Source organism: Crinia signifera, chromosome 3, assembly GCF_055691185.1.
Source record: "Crinia signifera chromosome 3, ASM5569118v1, whole genome shotgun sequence".
NCBI lineage: Eukaryota > Metazoa > Chordata > Amphibia > Anura > Myobatrachidae > Crinia > Crinia signifera.
The window spans coordinates 218,830,717-218,854,153 of NC_139219.1; the positions used below are offsets into that span (position 1 = coordinate 218,830,717).

The 23,437-nt window shown below is 44.2% G+C and overlaps 1 long non-coding RNA gene across 1 annotated transcript in view; it reads left to right on the plus strand.

The window, feature by feature from the left end:
- Nucleotides 1–22,429, plus strand: part of LOC146062652 (uncharacterized) — a 55,380-nt gene extending 32,951 nt beyond the window's left edge. Inside the window, exon 2 of the long non-coding RNA XR_014471448.1 lies at nt 22,268–22,429. This is a non-coding gene — a long non-coding RNA (uncharacterized LOC146062652). The remainder of the gene's footprint in view (nt 1–22,267) is intronic.
- The last annotated feature ends 1,008 nt before the right edge of the window (nt 22,430–23,437 follow it).

The following is a 23,437-nucleotide window of genomic DNA, read 5'->3' on the forward strand; positions in this document are numbered from 1 at the left end:
CCCCAGCCTGCCCCTCCTTCACTGTATGTCCCCCATTCACTGTATTTTCCCCACTCTGCACCCATTCACTCTGTCCCCCAGCCTGCCCCCTTCTCTTAATGTCCATCAGTGCCACCATTCATTGTATGTCCCCCAACCCTGACCCTCCTTCACTGTATGACTCCCATTCACTATGTACCCCACTCTGCCCCCATTCCCTGTATGTCCCTCAGCCCTGCTCCCCCTTCTCTGAATGGCCATCACTGCCTCCATTCACTGTATGTCCCCCAGTCCGACCCTCCTTCACTGTATGTCCCCCAGTCTGACCCTCCTTCACTGTATGTCCCCCACTCTGCCCCCTCCCTTCTCTCTATGTTTCCCAGCCCCTTGTGTGAGCCAGAGGAAGGAGAGGTAAAGCAGGCACTGCAAGGACAGGAGATGCTTGGGTTCCCGCTGCTGCCCTCCTCCGCTCTGCATGTTACGGGAGCAAGCTACTCCCTTGCTGCCCCCCTCCCCAAACACTGCTATCACTGTGATTGTGGAGTAGGGTGATATACGATTGCAGCAGCAGGGGTAGGACCCCAAACACATCTGACTGTGTCGGCTGGCACCTCCTCACTGCAGCAGACAGCAAGGTAAAGGCGTGCTCGCCAGGGCCCCACCTTTAGTGTCCTGTGCTTCCCACATCTGATGCTCTGCCCGCTTCCAGCTGGAGGCTGCGGGCCGCTTGAAGTGACAGCACGGACCGCATTTGGCCCCCGGGCCTGACTTTGGACATGCCTGATCTAGTTTATTAAGATCGTTCTGAAGTGCAGAGTCATCCTCGGTTGATCTAATTACTCTGCTCAATTTTGTGTCATCAGCAAAGATGGAAACTTTGCTGAGTATTCCCACCCCAATATCGTTAATAAATATGTTAAATAAAATGGGCCCTAGTACTGACCCTTGTGGTACTCCACTTAGTACTGGTATCATATTTGATATTGTGCCATTCACAACCACTCTCTGATCTCTATTACACAGCCAGTTCCCTACCCATATACAAATTTTTACCCCTAGACCCAGTTCCTCCATTTTGTTTATCCACCTCTTGTGCGGCACTGTATCAAAGGCCTTAGCAAAATCTAAGAAGACTACGTCTGCAGCATTTCCATTATCAAGATTTTTGCTGACATCCTCATAGAATCCTAGTAAATTTGTTTGACATTGGTTTTTCACAAACCCATGTTGGTTGATACTAATTAAACCATGAAGATCTAAATATTCTGAGGCAACCAACTTGGTGAACTGCATAGGTCAGAGCTAGCAGGGTGTGCAACCTGCGGAGTTACACATAACAGGAATAGCACATGGTGGGGTACATGTATTTTTTTTGGGGGGGAAGAAAAGTCACAAACACATCTTTGCAGGGGACTAATGAAAGGGAAATATTGAGGGGATGCAGTTAAAATCCCGGCGGTCGGGATCCCGGCGTTCAGAATCCCGACGCCGGAATCCCGACCGCCGAAATGCCGACACATTCTCCCTCCTGGGGTGTCCACGACACCCCTGGAGGGAGAATAAATTAGCGTGCCGAGCGTAGCGAGGCACCGGGCCCCCTGCGTGGCGAGCGCAGCGAGCCCGCAAGGGGGGGCGATCCACGTCCCCCCCTTGTCGGCATTTCGGCTGTCGGGATTCCGGCGTCGGGATTCTGAACGCCGGGATCCCGACCGCCGGGATTCAATACTGAATCCATATTGAGAAATCATTTTAATAGAAAGGGGAAGTCATAAAACAGGGCCACCATTACCCAAAAGGGCCACCATTATACAAAACATTTTCTGATTAAAGAATAGACCAGAAATATTTATTTGAAGAAGTTTTAACTTTATTTTAGTCCCAAAATATTCAATATGAAACCTTTTAAAAAGTGTCTTCAGACACGACACATAAAACTATTGTGAAAACTGTTGTTTGCAGTATACCTGACATGTAAAAAGTACCGGGTTGGGAGCGTTTCCATTAACCCTAAACCCAGGTGCAAACCGGGTGCTACCCTGATCATTACTTGGGTAGGATTGCCGGGGAATCCAAACTGGGTTATTTGACAGGGAGCATTTCCACTAGCAGAAAAACCCATGTAGATGCGCGTCCCCCAGATTACTGGGTTATTAAACTCACTATCGGGTATCCCCAGGCCCACACTCTAAAACCATCACATAAAACCATAACTTAACTTTACTTATCTAATACCTTATCCTAAAATAAATACACGGACACAAAGTGCTGGCGTTTCAAAAGACTGTCAAAATATATTTTGAAAAATAACTATATATATATAACTATAAATGGTGGCGGCACCAAAGAACGGTCATTATAGGAAAGTGGGGGTTAAAGATGATCATGCATACCATTGCTGGTGATCACTCTCCCTACACAACCACCTGGGCAGATGGTAACGGCCATCCCCCGTGCAGAAGCATGGCCCACGACAATCGATGTCAAGGGAGAGTGCTCCCCACTATCTACATACACACAGATCTATTAGAGATGACCGTTCTTTACCGCCGCCGAAGAAGAGAAATAGGGAAGGGTGAGTGGGGCTTCCTGAGACAGAGGAGGATCACCTAGACTCGTGATCCCTTCTAACCCCTCTAAGCCCTCCCCCTGCTCTGATAGGCCTTGTGCCCATCCTAATCAACATAACCATGTGACAGCTAGGCAGTGCAGCCTGCAGGAACCCTACGTGGTTTATGTCAGCCTCATTGCTTATTCAGCATTCGGTGTCTCTTTCTGCTAGTGGAAAAGGGGTATATATCACACAATAGTGTCCCTTATTCACATTATGCCTCACAGTAGTGCACCTTATTCACGTTACACCACACTGCATTGCTCATTGTTGACATAACACAATATCGTATTGCTCCTTGTCAACAGTACACCACATTGTATCGCTAGTTATTGACATTACCCCACAATATATCGCTTTTTATTTACAGTATATTTGTAAATTACCACGGTTCATAGTATAGTGCCCCACTGCATGTGTTTTTGCAAAGTTTAGGGATACTGAATTCAGTGGAAAAAAAATCGGTTTTCTTTACCTCAACACATTATTAGATACACACATATAACAAAAACGATAATAGCATACATTTTTCCTAAACTCTTTCTAGTTTTATAGGTGGAAAACATACTTCACGGCACTTTGGACATATGTCATTGATAATTCGCTGCCTCTGCACTTTCTTGGCAAGTCAAGTCTGACAGTATCAAACTTGGACTCTTATCAATTCCATAATCCCTACTAGCACTCTCTATGGGAAATTCAATTGCAGATGAAGGGTGCAAATTGCAACTACCACAGTGTTTAAACATCCGCAATGGCATCATATCTTACACCTCTTTGCCCGCCTAGCCGAATCTGCACATAACTGTTAAAACTCTATGGGAGTGCAAGGTGTTTTGTGAGAGATCAGGCTGCTGCAAAGTGTGACTATAAAGCTGTGTACACACGGGGGCGATATATTGTTCAGTGTCTGCTTTTCATCAGCGACCAGAGATGGTTGCTGATGAAAGGGAACCTCTGCTGGGGGAACCGCAGAGGGAATCAGCTGGTCGCAGGAGCAAGCTCCTGCAACCAGCGATCATAAGGGGACTAAAAACAGGAGAGCGCACCCAGGGATTTATCGCCAGTGCACACTCCAATCGCTGGCAATATGGTCGCTCAGTGACTATATTGCCAGCGATTATAGCCCGTGTGTACGCACCTTTAATGCAGTAGATCCCATTTGCCAAAATTTTTATTTTCCCCACTGACTCCACTCAATCTATTCAGATCTGATTGCAGTACAAATTTGTTTGGAAAATGGGCAAAACAATGTGCACTGCAGGTGGGGCAGATGTAACATGTGCAGAGAGAATAAGATTTGTGTAAGTTATTTTGTTTCTGTGCAGGATAAATACTGGCTGCATTATTTTTACACTGCAATTTATATTTCAGTTTCAACACACCCCACGCATATTTAACTCTCTCTGCACATGTTACATCTGCCCCACCTGCAGTGCACATGGTTTTGCCCATTTTCCAAACAAATTTGTACTGCAGTCAGATCTGAATAAGGGCCAATGAGTGAATCTTACTGAAATGCCAAAGCCTTCCTCAGACTTGTTCCTTACTGTAGGTTAGTACTGCACTTAACGGGCAATATCAAGGCTATCTTCAATGTGCATTAGTTTGTTTTATGATAAGTTTCGATATAAAATAAATGCAAAATATACAACCCTAAAACAGCATTTAAAGTTGTACTGTTTCTGCTGTCAGAGCACTGTGGGGGCTATTTTGGTTCACTCTTTCTGACAAATTCCTTCTTAGATGGACAAAACCATGTGCACAGCAGGGGGGGGGGGGGGGGGGCGGCGATGTAACATGTGCAGAGAGAGTTTGATTTGTGTGAGTCTATTTATTACCATGATTGCATCCTTGTGACTGCTGGTACTTTAATATGTCTCAGCTTCTTTTGTCTTCTTACTGTATTTCATTCTGCTTTTCTTGTTGTGTATGTCACTGTATCTTATGTCTACCTTATATCATATGCTGATGCTGACATACTTGTATCAAATATTTATATCATCACTATTTCTAACCATCCTTTTAGCTGTGGTAATTTTCTATTGTATCACACAATGTTCTATGTGCCCCTTCCTTGCTCTGCACAGTGGGCTAATGGAGGGGGAGGGAGGGCACCAAATGCTCAATCACTGTATACTGTACACTGTATACTGTAAGTGTTTTACAGCTGCATTCCTTCCACCAAGGCTATCATAGCACATATATAAATATATGCAGCACCTGTTTTTATTTATCCTTCCATCAAGCTCTGCCTTTGCACACTCTACAGTATCTCGGTTAAATTCAGGCACTCTGCTAGCAAAATGAGCTTACACTTATGTATAGCTACATGATTACACTAAAGAGGTACAGGGGACTGATCACTTTCAGCTCACCTGTCTGATCTGACACAGACATATACTGTATTAAAATGTTGTGAGCTTCCAGGGAATGGGAAGCACATAGCCACATGAGTTTCTGAATGTTACACTTTTTACTGGCTGGAATCCAAGTGAGAAAATGATAGAAGATTCCCTGAAAATGTGCGGTATGCTTCAGCATCAGTAGCCAATTAGAATCTAAGGAGTGCTCTCAAGTCATGTGTATGGCTAAATTTACTATGATGTTCTTTTCAATTAAATACATCAGCTTCTGAAGTCAATATGTTCCCCTTTCATTTATTTTAACAGGAGGTAGTAGGGAGAACACAAAAAAAAAAAAAACCAATCAATACTACAGGGCTCTCTTCAAACTCTAGGCCTTATTGCAGTAGCATGCCTATTGTAGACAAATCTACTAGCATGCTCAAGCAAGGCAGTTGAAGAAAAGAAAACTGTAGAGTTGTGAAGTGCAATACTTTTTGTTTGTGTTGTGCGCAGTTTCTAAACCCTCATGAGCGGACTTATCAATTGATTTTGTCCACACAAGCTGCACTTGGGCATAGTTCTTTCTCGTTTAAAGGATGCATAATTTGGTGACGTTGACACTGGCGTTTTGCAGGTACCATTTAATAAAGCTGCCAGTTGAGGACCTGTGAGGTGTCTATTTTCTCAAACTAAAGACTCTAATGAACTTGTCTTGCTCAGTTGTGCACTGGGGCCTACTTCTCTTTCTACTCTGGTTAGAGCCTTTTTGTGCTGTTCTCTGAAGGGAGTAGTACACACTGTTGTAGGAAATGTTTCTTAGTAATTTCTTTGAAGAAAAAGAATGGACTGTCGAGTTTCACATGAAAGTTCTATTTCTCTGGCCATTTTAAGAGTATAATTGAACCCACAAATGTCATGCTCCAGATAAGTAGCTCAAAGGAAGGCCAGTTATATAGGTTCTCCAATGAGCAAACAATTGCACAAGGGTTTTCTAATCATCCATTAGTCTTCTAATGCCATTAGCAAACACAGTGTACTATTAGAACACTGGAGTGATGGTTGCTGGAAATGGGCCTCTATACACCTATTTAGATATTCCTTCAAAAACCAGACATTTGCAGCTAGTGTAGTCATTTACCACATTACCAATGTATAGAGTGTATTTCTGATTAATGTAATATTATCTTCTTTGAAAAAAACTGCTTTTCTTTAAAAAATAAGAAAATATCTAAGTGACCCCAAATGGTAATGTACCATAGGTTGACATTGACAGAAGACAGACACAAGCTTAAGGTCAACATGGACATGGTCGACATTCAAAGGGTTGACATGAGTTTTTCACAGATTTTCACCGATTTTTCCCACTGCTCCCCCGGTTATCTGCATGCATATGCCTGTCAGGTGGGCAGGCATATTTATTTATTTTATTTATTTGCAGTTTCTTATATAGCGCAGCAGATTCCGTTGCGCTTTACAATAGTAGACAGTGATAAAACAAACTGGGTAACAGACAGACTTGGTGGTTAGAGGGCCCTGCTGCAAGCTTACAATCTATTAGGTATATAGGAGGGAAACACAAGGACAGGCATCAGTAATAGCATAGCAGTCCCAACAAGTTACAAGTCAGTAGGGAAGCTAGATAATACATATGTGCCTCAGAGGGTTATGCGTGTAGAACTTAAATATGATAGGCTTGCCTGAAGAGGTGAGTTTTCAGGGAACGCTTGAAAGTTTGGAGGCTAGCGGAGAGTCTAATTGTGCATGGAAGGGCATTCCATAGGATGGGAGCAGCCCGATGAAAGTCCTGTAATAGTGAATGTGAGCTAGTGATCCGCTCAGATGAGAGACGCAAATCTTGTGCAGAGCGGAGAGGTCGAGATGGGAGATATTGTGTGATAAGTGCAGAGATATATGCTGGTGCAGTATGGTTAATAGCTTTATATGCAAGTAGAAGTGTTTTATATTGAATACGGTAATATACAGGCAACCAATGGAGGGACTGGCAGAGCGGATCAGCAGACGATGAGCGTCTTGCAAGGAAGATCAGCCTAGCAGCAGCATTTAAAATGGATTGCAGTGGTGAGAGTCTGTTCTTGGGAAGTCCAGTTAGGAGACTATTGCAATAATCAATGCGGGATATAATGAGTGCATGGATAAGAGATTTAGTAGTGTCTTGTGTGAGATACGGTCGTATTTTGGATATGTTTTTTAGATGCATGTAACATGATTTGGAGACAGATTGAATGTGGGGAACAAAGGACAGGTCAGAGTCGAGGGTGACCCCTAAGCAACGAGCTTGTGGGGTAGGGTAGATTGTCGAGTTGTCAACAGTGATGGAGATATCAGGATGGTAACTGTTCTTAGTTGGCGGGAATATAAGTAATTCAGTTTTGGAAATATTGAGTTTGAGTTGGCGAGAAGACATCCAAAGTGAGATGGCAGAGAGACATTCAGAGACTCGGCCCAAAACCACTGGTGACAACTCTGGGGTTGATAGATAGATTTGAGTATCATCCGCATATAAGTGATACTGAAATCCGAAGGAGCTGATTAGTTTGCCAAGCGAGGAGGTATAGATTGAGAAAAGCAGAGGACCTAAGACTGAGCCTTGCGGAACTCCGACTGACAGAGGTAGTGAAGAGGAAGTAGAGTCAGAGAAGCGAACAGTGAAAGAGCGATCAGATAGGTAAGATGTGAACCAGGAAAGGGCTGTATCATTAAGACCTAGGGAGTGTAGTGTTTGTAAAAGGAGAGTGTGATCCACAGTGTCAAACGCAGCAGAAAGATCTAGAAGAATAAGCAGTGAGTAATGGCCTTTAGACTTAGCCGTTACCAGATCATTCACCACTTTAGTCAGTGCTGTCTCAGTGGAGTGTTGAGAGCGAAAGCCTGACTGAAGCGGGTCTAATAGGGTGTTGGAGTTAAGAAAGTTTGTTAGGCGAGAGTAGACAAGTCTCTCGAGTAGCTTGGAGAGGCATGGGAGCTGAGAGATAGGACGATAGTTAGAGAGAGAGTTAGGGTCAGAATTGTGTTTTTTCAGAATGGGAGTAATCGCTGCATGTTTAAGCAGAGACGGAAAAGTACCAGTAGCAAGAGAGAGATTGCAGATTTTAGTTAAGGTTGGAATAAGCACAGGAGATAGATTTTTAATGACTTGTGCAGGTATAGGATCAGGTAGTAGAGTAGGAGGATAAGAAGAGTGCGGATACTTCCTTTTCATTTGTGGGCTCAAACGAAGAGAAAGTGCCAGAGGGTTCAGGTGTGGCAGAAAGAGGGTTAGAGATTGTGGAGCATACCATTTCATCTCGGATGTTATCAATCTTGTCCTTAAAGTAGGAGGCAAGTTCTTGTGCACTGATGGTAGCCGGTGGGGGAGGAGGGGGAGGGTACAGAAGAGACTTAAATGTGTTAAAAAGTCGCCTTTACAGGGAGGTTGGACGTGATCTTATGTGCTGACCGTCCAACCTCCCTGATCCGGTCCGATGCGCATGGGACCGCGCAACGGATCAGATATCACACACCTGCGATTTTGGGCCGATTTCACCCGGTTATCAGCCCAAAGTGCCGAAATCGGATGAAATCGTCTAAAAGTCATGTATCTTTAGTTAAACACAATTGTTTAATTATAGTATCTGGCATAAATTAGATGATTTGGAGAATGCTATAATGGTATAGAAAACAGCACATCTAATAAAGTGTCTCCAAGTTGCAGACAGTGTGGTGTGGTGATACCTGAAAGAAACCGCTATAAGTTTGAAAGGCACCTGACTTACCGTGAGCGGGGCACACCTATATTCCTGAAAATTGGTATCTAAGCTAAAGAAATCGCTATATGCATTTATAACCTACCGCATATGTAAGTTAAGTACACCTTACCACAAAGCGCGTTCCCATAAAACCACAAGGTTGTGGTTAATTTCTCCCCCTAAAAATCAACACTATCAATCCATACTAAGTGGTTGTATCTCGCTGTGAAAATTCTCTTTGCTTTGAGTACCTTGTGGAGTACTTTGCCCATTACATCCAGTTTTTTTTTAAATCCTACAGTAGTGATACCTGAAAGAAACTGCTATATGTTTGAAAATCACCTGAGTGGGATATGATTTCTTATGACTGAAGTCTAGCTGACGGCAGTTTTACTTGGGAGAAAGATACCTTGATATGCTTTCTTGCCCCTCAATGTGTGGTGAGCGAGGTACGCAAAAAATTAATCACAAAGGAGATAATATATTTTACTGTTATTTTCATTATAACAATTTATTTTGTTGTAAAGGTTTTACACATATATATTTTTCTTGTATACTGAGTTGATTTGAGACACAACATCCACATTAAGGCCCTTATTCTGGTTGGTGCGGTAATATCCGCGTGCGTTCGTGCCGCCGATGTTTTGTGTCTGCGCATGTGCAGAGGCGTCTCTGCGCATGTGTGAGCGGGACGCACGGCCACATTCCGCATGAAATGTGTACACTACGAACAGGGGGTGGAGAGGGGTGTGAAGGGCTGTTTGGGCTCATTACCATATGTTTACACCCCGCCACTCGGTCCTGCATTCGATGGTCTCCGACCATCGAATGATGGGGGAGGTTCCCTGAGATGGAGGAGGTGTATTCATGAGAAATACACGTGCGGTCCGTTCGGACAGCTTCTTACCGCGTACGGACGGAGTTGGTGATCCGTATGGAAGGCGGGGTTTAGGACGCACGGTGCTGGCCGCATATTTGGATCCGGCTGCACCGATCAGAATAAGGGCCTAAAAGTCTTCACAGGAGAAAGAATATTGGGAAACAGCATTTGCAAACATTGGAATTACATCCATTTAAAAAGGACCTTATTGAGGTTTTGAGGGATGTTCCATATGTATCATTTTCTGTTAATATCATAACACCTTTGAATTACACTTTTGCCCAGTGGGCCTGGCTCCTCTGTAAAGGTCCTTTAAGCTCTTGGTGCCTACGAAGCCGGGGGAAAAAATGAATAAAAATGAATAAAAAATTATTAAAATAATATAAAGCATATATTTATGACAGATATGTGTCATAAGTATTTATTTTGTGTTATTTTATTGTGTTAATCATTTATGACAGGCAGGGCCGAAACTAGGTGTTTCGGCGCCCGGGTCGGCAGTCATTTGGACGCCCCATCCCCCCCCCCCCCCAAAAAAAAAATCACTGCCTTGGGGTCAGGCAGCGGGGGTCCGGGGACTGGAGAAGGTTAACTCCGGCTTAGGCAAGCCAATCCCGGGGCATTTTTTCAATCCCGGGATTCGTAATTCCTAATTATTCCTAATAAAAATACTCCCTGGCTGCCCCACATTTACTTACGTTTCAGGGGCCAGCAGGGTTGCCAGGAGCCCGGTGGGTGGGTGGGACGACGGGTCGTCCATGCTGCTGGCTGGGTGCGGGCTGGCGTGCTGGCTGGGTGGGCGAGCTGTCGCGCTGACTTCGCAGTTGGCGTGGTGGGCTTGCTGGATGTGCGGGCTTGCTGGCTGGGCTGGGCGGGCAGGTGGGCTTGCTGGCTTCTTGCTGGCTGGGCGGGCTTGCTGGCTGGGCGGGCGGCGCGGCATCACACTGCCGGGCGCAACCTCTGCCTGCGCAGCGTGACCCCTGATCTCCGTCACGCTGCGCAGTGCTGCCGGGAGAAGTCGGGCCGCGTCTGAGCGTAGCTCAGGCGCTGCCCGGCATTAGACTGCGCACATGCGCGGTCTAATCCCGAAATCCCGGGACTGGAAACTCCAATCCCGGGATTGAAATCCCGGCGTTTTGGAGGCAAAATCCCGGGATCCCGCCGATCCCTGGATTGGCCACCCTACTCCGGCTCCTAGCGCTGCCGGGCGGTGGGCGGGAGGCAGATTTTGAAAAGACTTGCCGGAAACTGATTGGCGGAATTCAGCCAATCAGCGTCCGGCAAGTCTTTTCAAAACCTGCCTCCCGCCCACCGTCCGGCAGCGCTAGGAGCCGGAGTAAACCCACCAGTCCCCGGGACCCCGCTAGGACCTGGCGTTAACCCACCAGTCCCAGAACCCCCGCTGCTCATCCCAGGAACCACGCTGCCGGGACACCAAACTAGCGCCCCCACCCTCCAGCGTGACCCCTTAGCCATCCCCCCTAGTTACGGCCCTGATGACAGGGGAGGCACTGCCTCCCCTTACTGCACGTCCCTGCTGATCCAGATGTTTGGTTTGATAATGAAGATTTCTTGAAGGGGCAGAAAATAGTCAGGGGTCTCAGAGTCGTAAATGACACTGCAAAAAATTAAGAACAAAAGCAATACCTGTTGCAAGTACAGTAGTTACTGAATGTTGAAAGCTCTTTCCTGACCCCTTAAAAGTGACCCTCTCCAAACCTCTACCTCAACTGGCGACCGATTAGATTCATTTAAAATATAAGCTAGGGCAAAACTTAGACTTAAAACACTGTTTTATGTGGTACCGTTTGTACTTTCCGAAGATTGTTCTTGTAGTAATTAAGTTGACGATAATGATTACAATAAAGAGTTGGTTCATAAATTTGTATGTAATTCCACCTCCTTCTACTTCTCCCTATTTCTGAAGCTTAGTTTTCACTCACATCTTGGATTATTTTATTTTTAAAAAGCACCTTATTGGCGCTGCTTTGATGTTAAATGAAACAAACATTATAAAAAAAACTTAAAACAAAAAATGATCGTATTTAGTTAATTTTTGACAGTCCCGAAAAAGGGAACTCTTCTGGTTCTGGAAAATGCTAAATATATAAACTATATAAACTTAAGTAATGTAAATCCAGGTTCCTAGGATAAATGGTAGTGATTTATGGCAAAAAAAAATGCATCTTAGGGCTGATGAGGCACGTCTTAACATTATCCAATCAAGCTGAAACTTTGACAATTCGAACACGGGCGCTGACGTCCTGTGACATCAGCCATTCGCCCCCAGCAGGCGCCAGCCCACCTGCATCCCCATGGGAATGCCCAGCCTCTTCATGAGGATGCCCATAAAACAATGGGCCTTCCCATGGGTGAGCCCCATTACCACCACCACCGGCCCTCCCTACCAGCAACGAATGGCCCGGCGATTGTGTAACTCACCGATGCTGTTCATTGCCAGGGTTTGCACATGCACAAATACACATGCGCAGACCCCCAGCATCGGAACAGCCCCACCCAAGTCTTAATGAATAACCCCCACAGCGTATTCTGGTATTATAAATTTACCCTTTCAAATCTCTGGCCTAAACACAACAAGCAAGCCACAAACTATTACATAAATCATTGAGAATGTGGGCTCCATTTATCAATGATGTAATATGTGTAGAGGGGAATGATATCTGGCCCATTGTTAATGGGTTATTGGTAAAGTGTTGAGGTGACGATAGAAGAAGAAGCCATACGACTGAACAAAATTAATGTTTATTCTACAAAAATAAAAAGTAAGTAAGTAACTTTAATTTATATATCGCACTTTCTCCAGCAGGACAATCCATATGATAGAAGGAGAATATAAAACACCATTATAAATTCCAGAGTGACAGGCCAAAGAGCTTTTTTTTCACCATACCAAAAAATCCACTTGTGTAGAGGATGTCAATGGCTGCTGCTGGGGGCCGCATCTTGTTCTGGTTGGCCTCCTGTTGCTGGGGGCTGCATCTTGTTCTGGGTGGCCTCCTGTGGCTTGTGGCCGCATCTTCTCCTTGGCAGCCCCCTGTATTCTTCTTTGTGGCCCCCTGTGGCTAGGGGCAGCATCTTTTTGGTAGCCCCCTGCAACATCTTTTTGGTAGCCCCCTGCTCCTGGGGGCTGCATCTTCTTAATAGACCTCTGTGGTTGGGAGCCGCCTCCTGTTCTGGGCAGCTCCCTGTGATTGGGGGCCACATTTGGTTCTGGGCAACCCCCTGAGGTTGGGGGCCGCATATTCTTCTTCTCCATATAGCCCAGTCGCTGCCATTAGGGGGATTGCTGGGACCCGGGCCCTGACAGAATGAAGGCCCAGCATCAGATTGTGGACCAGCAGCCAAGCATCAGAAGACAGTAGTTGTATTTAGGGAGACATCTGCAACATTTTTATCATGGAGCCAGCTTGTGGACCAAGTATAATCAAACTTCTATGCTGTCTCTCTATGCCTGGTTGGATGCAGGTCCATGATGTTCAACCAACTTGGTGTACCAGGCAAGCAGATTTTGATCCAAGAGGGTCCCCATAAAACACAGGAGTCAAACTTTACCTGATGTGATTCAACTATAGACAGGGAGTTTAATTCAGATCTGATCAAAGGGCACATCTTGTTAGCAGATGGACAAAAGCATATCCCACTGCAAGTGGGGCTGATATAATATTAGGGTGGGGTTTGCTCAAACTGAAAGCTAAATTTCAGTGTAAAAATAAAGCAGTCAGTATTTTACCCTGTACATAAACAAAATAACTCACCCATATTTAAAGGGGTGTACACACGGGCTCAGACTGGGTGATTTTGACTAAGCAGAGTCAAAATCAAGATGTAGTTAGCCATTGGAGATAGATGGCTAACTACAGATTGCCATCCCCAGCCGCAAATCCAAATAGACTGTGCAGGCAAGGCAATTTTGTCTAGACCACCACAGAGTTTATTTGGCCGGACGATAGTGACACTGTGGGTCCGTGCATCACTATCAGCCTCAGTGTACATAAGGGATGATTCTGGTTAACTTTTAGGCAATTTTGACTATCTAGTAAAAATTGTCTGGCCAAATCGCGGGTGCCGGACAGTATCCCGACAGTGATTGCCTCGACGTCGGGATCCCGACAGTCAAAACCCTGACACTCTGGGTCCCGAAGGCCACCGGCTATTCTCGCTCGTGGGGGTCCACAACCCCCATAGAGGGAGAATAGAATAGGTGGCAAGCATAGCGAGCCCGCAAGAGTCCGGCCAGTCGGGATCCCGATATCGAGCTAATGACTGTCGGGACCATATACCACACCCCTAAATTGCACCGTGTTTACACCCCACCTGCAGGGCACATGGTTTTGCCCATTTGCTAACAAAATGTGCCCTGCAATCAGAGCTAAATTAGGCCCAGGGGGTAAGCAGAGCTGTGGCTAGATGTAACATGTGCAGAGAGAGTTAAATTTGGGTGGGGTGTGTTAAAACTGAAATATAAATTGCAGTGTAAAAATAATGTAGCCAGTATTTACCCTGCACAGAAACAAAATAACTCAAACAAATCTAACTCTGCACATATTACATCTGCCCCACCTGCAGTGCACATGGTTGTGCCCATTTTGAGAACAAATTTGTACTACGATCAGATATGAATAAGGGCCACAGTTAGGTGAGGGCCAGCACCCGAGTAGGATGGAGTCAAATGTCCTCTTTGCAACACCTTCGGAGATGGAGGTGGACTCTAGTGTGGCAGCCAACTGGGAGTAGTACTGCTAGTCTACCTTTACTACAGTATGTATCAGATTGTTAGTAAAGAAACTGGCATCTACAGATGTCTCCTCATACATCTTTCCACAATAAGCCGTGCAGCGGGAGATGTCTGGTGTGACCTGACAAGTCCCATCATAGTGTGACTAGAAGGGCTGTTTAATGTGCCAGGAGGTTTGATGCAGTGGACACATCTGTAAATTGCATTAAGCTATATGTATAATATAGTCTTATGTATGTATAGAGGTGATAATGGATAAAGGGTTTGATAATATTGCTATACCTTGTTCCACATATCCTATACCATTATTGGCTAAATGTAACAGGTGCGATGTCTTGGTCAAATTGGTGGCAAATCGCACATTTTCCACAAATCGCACGTTATGCCGTGACCACAAAAATCACACATCCAAAATCACATCAAGATGTTTTCCAATTCTAAAGTATACAAATCGCAAATGTAATAGGGTGTGATTTTTTAGATCGCACGCCTAACATGACTAAAAAATCGCCCCAAAATAGACCTGCTTCTGTCAGGAGAGTTTGACAGAAGCAGGCAAAGATCAGCGAGATCCATGCATGTTTCCGTCTGGAAAAGTGTATACAATTTAAAAAGTTAAATAAAAATGACGTTGGACCCATCATCTAAACTTTCATCTGCCCTATGGCAGGTGCAGGTTTTCTCTCTCTGAGAATGGCATACTGTGTGAGCTGTTTTGCGTCTTTGACACAGTTACTGTCAGTGACCACCCGCATCTTTTTAGCCACCCACTTGTACTTACCTCCCAGTTATGCCCACTAAAATCCGCACTTCCTGGGCCTACATTTGTTCTGTGCCTTCATGGTATAACAATTGGTATTCATGTTCAGTGTGACTCGTATGCATATACAGGAGTTAACACATTGGCATAACTCTGAATCAGGTTTGGTTTGTACAAGTGTTAATCTACAACTTTTTGCTGGCATTGCTCTGAACTGTAAATTTAGGTCCAAAGTCCATACAATTTAGAAAGGCAATATTGTCCTGCCCACTGCCACCACCTACTGGTAGCCTGTACAATCGCAATTACAAATAATGTATTAGGCTATTCTTAACCTGTTCTTGGAATCACATCACTCACTATTTGTCAAACATGAACCAGGAATTCTTATAAAAGAAAATATAAAAATGGTGACATTATGTAAAATTTTACAGTAAGTCAGCGATTGCCGGAGAAAGTAAGATAGGTTGAAATTGTGTTTGCTTACTGAACAGTGATCCTCTTAAGGTGCCCACACACAGTACAGCGATTTTTGGGCTGATTGGCCGATTTTACTGCAAAATCTTTCACGATCCATGGGACTGTTCATCGGATTGCGATTGATGTCTGGCTAATCCCACCCAGAGCCAGCGGAACCTGGTAAGCATGGCAGGAGGTGTAAAGCTGCCATGCTTACCACAATCCTTTGTCGCTACCCGATCCCTGTCACGAGCTACCCCGATCTCTGGTGCGACGCCGACTAGCACGATCCCTAGCGTGTGGCACCTGCCATAATGTAATGCCCCCGGAGAAATGAGCATGTAATCCCCTTTGGCAACAATTTAAACTGCCATGGGTAATACACAGTTTTGTGGCATAATATGTAATTTGTAATAGCTATTAGTGTGTGGCATCATGTGTAATGGACATTATAATGTATAATGGACATTACAGCATGTGGCATAATGTGTAATAAAAAAATTATGTTGTTAATTTTTGCCACGTGCCTTCGGCACTTTCACTAGAATAGTCCGGCCCATTACTAAAAAAAATTCTGAAATCTCAAGATAAATCTTTGTCAGGGAATGATTTGTCCAGGACTGACAGGGAGTTCAAGTGAAATCTTTAGAAACATCTTCTTTTACACATCTTTCTAGTGTGTGGGCACCTTGAGGGCCTGATTCAGAGGTGCAATTACAGTGTTGGATGCAGTTGAATTATTTTTTTGGCTACACTGAAGGGTTTTAAGACTCTTCTCCCTTAATGGATTTTATGGCAATTGAGTTTGGAGATAGAAAGTTCTTACTTTTTTGTAAAAGGCCTGATTATTATGGTACTTTATTTTATGTCTCAAATACGCTGATCCCGGACCCTGAGTGAGAACTGAGTCAGCCTGCACACTGCCACAGGGCTGCAGAGAGGTAAGCACACATACTGACAGACCAGGGCACTGATCTGGGAAAGCAAAGGGTGGATTTGCATGGAGGACATAAGATGATGGGCCTGAGAGATATCAGTGGAATGATGCTTAAACTTGCAGGAATGGGGGAAGAGGCAGAGACACATGAACACACGCAGCAGGAACATCCAGGCGAGTGCTGCTGAAAAGAGGGAAGAGGATGCCACATAATACTAATAGAAATAAAAACTACTGTAGCTTGTGCCTACACACATACTTTGTAGACAGATGAAAGGTGTCCTCTTGAAACAGACATGTGTTCATTAAGGTATAAACAGATAGAGGCACATATTAGATTATTTGCTTAAAAAATGGCTTGCCAGAGTTCAAATAAATCACCGTGACCTGCTAGATTGGAGGTATGAGTCTGGGAAGCATTGCGGATGTTAGGAAGGTCATTAAATTCACACCATGGCTCTCTCTCGTCATGCCTCATTTTCTCTCGCCATGTTTTTCTTGCTCTCTATATTGCAAATATCTGGAAATCCCCTCTATAAAACTTGCATTTGCCACTGGATGTGTGGGAGAGCTACCTGATATTCAGGAGTCTGCTCCCATAGCTTAAAGGAGAGCAAGCAAGTATGCGGCTGCATGTTATTACAATGATAAAGTAAGGAAAGACACAAGCATCCCTGAAGCTGCGCGGCACACTGGAATCTCAGCAGAATCCCCGGTCGATGTAGTACAAGTGCTACTGCTGCAAACTTGTGATACCACAGACAGGTTTCAGTTTAGAACTGTAGAGCTGAAGGACTATGCTAAAGATCACATATTTCTTTACAATGTGCAACTGCTGCCAGTAGAGGGATATCTAACCACCTTATTGTGCCAGACGCTGCTAAAAATATACTGAGCTAGAGACAAAACAAACCTACACTGCTCATCATGACAAAAATACCTCTTGCTAAACTGCCCAGAGTACTGGCTCTCAGCCCATTTTATGTTGGTAATTATGCTAAGTATTTTATATTTGCTTGTACATACCTTAAATACATTACGTTATGTTCTTCTGGGATCAGAATTAAAAAAACTATTCTTACTTTTGGAATTTCCTAGTTTTGTTTACATATTAATATATAGACCTAAATTCTTCATGCGCCTGGCATACTGTAACTGTGGAATATTCTTAACATTCTTTATGGCAGTGGTTCCCAAACTGTGTGCCTAGATACCCTGGGGTGCCTCAGGACACTTGCATTGATGATTTCGGTTGGTGGTCTAGGATCAATTCAAATTATGTATGGTCAATGTAACGGGATAAACCAGTGCTGGTGGCTGCCAATCATAACATATGTGAACAAACAGACGCAAATCCTGTCCCCCCCCATAACTGACCCTAAGGATGACAGAAACACTGTTTACTCAGTTTAATACAGGGTTGCCGACTTTTTAATGCTCCTCTCCGGGAGAAGCCCGGAGAGGAGACTTTCCTTACCCGATCGGGGGGCGGGGCTTGAAGGTGACGTCATTAAGCCCCGCCCCCACTATGGGAAATAGTAGATATTACTGCTATCCATGGAGGGGGCGGGGCTAAATCGACGCGATTGAGCCATTTTAGCTCCGCCCCCTCCTCTGAGACCCGCGGATTGCGGCATGTGATTCGGTGGGTTCAGGGGGGTCCCCCAGATTCCGGGAGGGTTGCCCACCCTTCCGGGGGGCCGGGAGGGGGACCCGATTTTCGGGAGACTCCCGGGAATTCCGGGAGGGTCGGCAACCCTGGTTTAATATTTTAAATTTCCCAGTGAGAAACGTTTGGCATAGGGGTGCCTTGAAAAAATGTTGATGCTCTAATGGGCCATGATTCAAAAAAGTTTGGGAACCACTGGTTTATGGTATTTCTTTATAGTATATCTGATAATACATTAACCCTAACTTGGTATATACTTTTTGAATTATGTATTTGTAAAGTGACAGATATGCTGGGTACACACTAGGCGGAATATTGATAGCGGGTTGGCAGGTTTAGGCAAATGATATGTTTTTGCACAACATGCAGCACAGTCGATGCCTGATATATCTATACACCGGGATAGCAAATTCAAATGCCCACCTGGCAGTAATGCATGCCCAACACATCGAGCAGCTGGTCAGTAAGTGTATAAGCTTACCTGGATTGGCTGCTATGTCGCCGTGACAGTGGGCTTGCCATCAAGCCGTGACAGTGTGTACCCAGACTTTTAGACTTAGTTGATACTTTATTTGTATCCAGTTTATTTCTCTCCACGCTTTGATAAATACTCCCTTCTCCAGTGAAATACCAAACAGAACAGATATAGGGGACATGGAATGCGGTTCCAAGAAGGGTGTGGTCTACTCGTAAATCTCACTTGCGTCTCCTTCGTGAAGAGACATTGCTTTTGTCAAGGTTTCCTCATACCTTCCTATTGCCCAATATGATTGGAGGACAGGTCTACACACCAACAAATTTATAATTTCTAAAAGCCGCTCAAATGAGCAATTAAATATCGAGGCAGGTATCAGGTCAGTTTGTCCAACAGCACCTTTTACATGTAAATAGCAGCCACAGAACTCCCTCCTCTTTTGGATGGGAATTGCGTGAATCCAGATTAGCTGTACTGGAAAAATGGAATCAGACATACAGTGATTTCTCACCAGCCTGGTCTAATGAGATTGCCAGGTGTTTGTCCAGGTTAAGCCCTTTAGGTTTTTGTCACAAACCAACATCAGTTCTCCTGTCTGTAGCTATTTCAGCAGCTTGGTTCTCTTGTTAGAATAGGCATGCTTTCCTGAAGTGGAAAAATAATATGGGTGTAAACCAAGGTGTGTGTTATCATGAATAGTGTTACTATGGGTGTGTTTTTATTGTCACATATGTTTACAGTGGTTACTATATCAGCAAGACTGAATAGACAGAGACAAAGAACGTTCATGTTAAAATTTTGAAAGATTATTAATACTTTCAAAATAGTCAAAATTTCAGAGAGCATGATCACTAGTGGTGGGCACAACTTTACCATTTGCATTTCTAAAGGGGTCGTCTATAATAAATTGCAGTTTTAACCAATTCTACATCACTGTAGTAAATGTTGATACATAATTTAAAATACCACTGCAAAAATGTGCTGAATGATAACCACTCCCTGACTGAGATCGACTGATTTAAAAAATATATATATATATATATATCACTATTTCTGCAGTGAAATGAGATCACACTTTGTTTACTTCCTTATTAATTCAGCAGCAGGAACCTCCTCCAACTGCCATTCACACTTCACTAACTGCTTGCACCTGGTCTTGTCCCATGGTATGGACAGTAAGTAAATGATGCTAGTAACTACCTGGTAGTAGTTCCCTGGTTACGGACAAATACATTTACCTTTACAGAGCTCTTCACAACAGTATGTAAAAGAAACAGCTCATACAGGCATACAATTGATCAGCTGGTTTTGTAAATGAATATATTTTTATATTTTATTAATAAAAACCATAAAAAAGACAATTACACATTTTAAAATTAGATCTCTGTTAGTATCAGAAATTGTTGATCTCAGAAAAAAACAGGCCCTCCAAAATGGTGAGCAAAACTCCTGCATCCCCCTTGACCCCCCTCGGTCGCCCACTTACAGAATACAAGTGCGACCCCATGTTTCAGCTGGCATTGCTTCCTTTAGCATCACATGGGTCCACACCACCCCACTTTGTACCCTAGCTTTAGAAGAGGAGATCTGCACAAATGTGGGCCTATGACATGGGGGATGGGGGTGACATAAAACACCCCTTAGATATATATTTTTTTAATGATATATTTTTTAAAATACTTCATAAACTTTATTAAGCAATTTAAAAAATGACATTTTCTGAAAGGGATGTGTGTGGAAAATGTTGTCAGATAAGTGGTTAATAGCTGGTCTTAATAATAAACCGAATGTATCCAAGCCACATATGGCTGCTTTTATTAATAACCTTAAACAAAATCTTAAAATTATGGGAGAGAGGACTAAAGGGTGTGCCGGCTGAATAAATCTAGAGTGCCAAAGTGAGGGAGTCAAAAGGGGGCAGAGGCATAACTCTGGGAGGCAATGGAGTTATCTGTCGCAGGGCTCCTGCTAACAAGGGGGCACCAATCCTACCCTGCAAGTTTAAATAATTTAATTGATAACCATCAATATCGCTTCGGTGACTGACTCCCCCTCCGACAAGGATCATAGATGTCACACTCTATTTTAAACATATTTTACATTACATACATACATATATTTATATAAGGTTGGGTGTGTGTAGGGGGAGGGGGGGGGGGGCACCAATATTTATCTTGCCTCCAGGCAACTGGGATGAACTTACGTGTATATATTTGTGGATCTAGGTGAGATGAATATAGGGCCATAGATCAAGACTGGACGCTTTGCTCACCTGACAGCTACTACACATATCTGTCTGTACCAAGCTGTGTGTCCCTCTGTTGCCGCCGATGCAAGGTTTCTCAGCACCCTAGACAAATGGTCTGCCTACTCCTTCCCCCCCCCCCCACCTTCCCCCCAGAGAAATGGTATAAAGGAGAGACAGGGAGCGAGAGAGACAACGTCATGTAGGGACTGTCAAAGAGAGAGAGGGGGTAACTGTGGAGGGAGAGAGATAGGTGAAAGAGAGCAGGGAGGAGAGAGAGGCAGGGGCGGCCACTGGTGGAGGGTGGAGAGCTGCGAGCAGCAGCAGCAGAGCTTCCGCTGGCGCCGAGGCCCGGCTGGGACTGGAGCAGGTGAGTCAGCCATACCCCCGCCCCTGGATATCGCCGCCCACACACCACTGACCTCCCTGCCCGCTCGGAGCTGCGGCATCTCATTCCCCCCCCCCTGCCCGGAGCTGTGGCATCTCACTCCCCCGCGCCCCCGCCCGGAGGTGCGGCATCTCACCGACAGGTTGCGGGGGGGATTCCCAGCACAGGACACGGCCACCCCGCATGCCGAGTCATGATTCATGATGTGCCTGTTATATAGCAAAGCGCTTACACATCACCGGCTGCCCCCTGGCTGTGCAGAATCTGAGAAGCCAGACGCAGGCCGGCCATGTTTGTGGACACAGCGACTGCGTGTGATGCCATGCAGATTCCGTGCCCCCACACACACAAACACACACCTGCATGGTCGGGACCATGAATCACAAAAATGGTGTGTCTCCAATTGTAAACCACACTGGAATATGCTGCACTATATAAGAAACTGTTAATAAACAATTAAATAAATCTGTGTTTGTTTTCAACAAAATACATGTGGTACGGTGAGTTTTTCTCTGATCCAAGTGTTTTCCAACTTGCACATCGGTAGATCGAATACCGCAGTGGCGTAAGTTCATCCCAGTTGCCCGGAGGCAAGATGATTATTGGTGCCGCCCCCTAAAACACACACACACAATGTCATTCAAAATATATATATATAGTCTGTTATGAATATATAATAGAGAGAGAGAGAGAGAGAGAGAACATATATATATATTTCATAACTCAGCCACAGAAGCATATTTGATTGCTTTCAATTAATGGATTTAAACTGGCAGTGGTGGAGAGGTGCCCCCTTGAGAGCAGGAGCCTGGCGGCAGATGACTCTATTGCCTCCCAGAGTTCTGCCTCTGGAATACCGACAGATGAATTGGACACATTTTCCAACAGTCAGAAAAAAATGTAACCCCCATAGAGTTATCCCCCAAAATGTTTTTATAATGTACTATAAACTCCTCCTCACACAATTGAACAGTCATTTATATTAAAAACACACTTATCCATATTTTTTTTCTCCAGTTTTCCACAAATAAAGAACACCTGAAGAAGTCTTTATGAAGATAAAATGCGTAGAGCATCAAAAAGAGAAGCCACACTGAGAAACCAACAGTGGAAGCCTGCATGTACCAAACTTAGGGTATTCCTTGTTTTAAACGGATAAAACAAAAACAATTACTCAGACATGTTGTTCTGTATTTTGTTGTCAAATTTAATTTTAAGTGCATTATAATATGCACTATGGAGTTACATTGTTTTAATAAATTGTATATTTCTTAATCCTAGTTTATCTGTATAAGGGTGTATACTAATATGCTTTATCAGGAAAAACTGGTGTCAAATTGGTGTAAAAATGGCAATGGAAATAAAATAGCAACTATACTAGTGGTATATTAAGGGCCTTATTCTGATCGGAGCGGCCAAACGTGCGTACGTTCACAATTACCGCACGCTAGCCATACGCGGCCGTTAGGGTTAAGTCCACCCACAAATCAGCCGCTTACGTACGGGCAGAAATACCGTAGAAGGGGAGTGCCGTACAAATGAGCGTACGGCAACGTACGCGGACGGGCCAGCCCTTGCACTCCGACAACAGGCGTACAACTGAGCGTACGGCGCCGTCTACGGCCGTCTTTCCTCCGTCTCCCCACCGCCTTCTTGCGGCGATCTGAGCGTACGCCAGTTTGCACGGACGGGTCCCTATTGTTTTCAATGGAAAACTCAGCTTATGTCACCGCTCGTGAGAGTGAGCGTACGTCCGTGCACGCTGGCATACCCTTCACATATATGGACCTGCAAATCTTGCCTCTCAACTACTAATCTGACAATTGATTAATTAATCTATTTGTTATTCAATTATTGTTTTCTATTAACTCAATTGTCTACCTTAATAAAGACCTAATAAAACTACATTTTAACCCACATTACATGTATATTTGTTATGTTCTAATGTGGCATTTTAATCACTATCTATGTGTCCCCATATTGCTGTTACTTTTAAATCAAGTTATGTTGGTGTTTCTGTATATGTACTAAATTATGTACGTAATTACTTTGTCCAAAATGTGTAACATGTATACCTACCCTGATGTTATGTGTGATGTTTTAATCGAACAACATTAAACATTCATGCATTTTCACTATGTGTTATTTTACTCAAAAACACACACATTCACACATCAATCATTACCC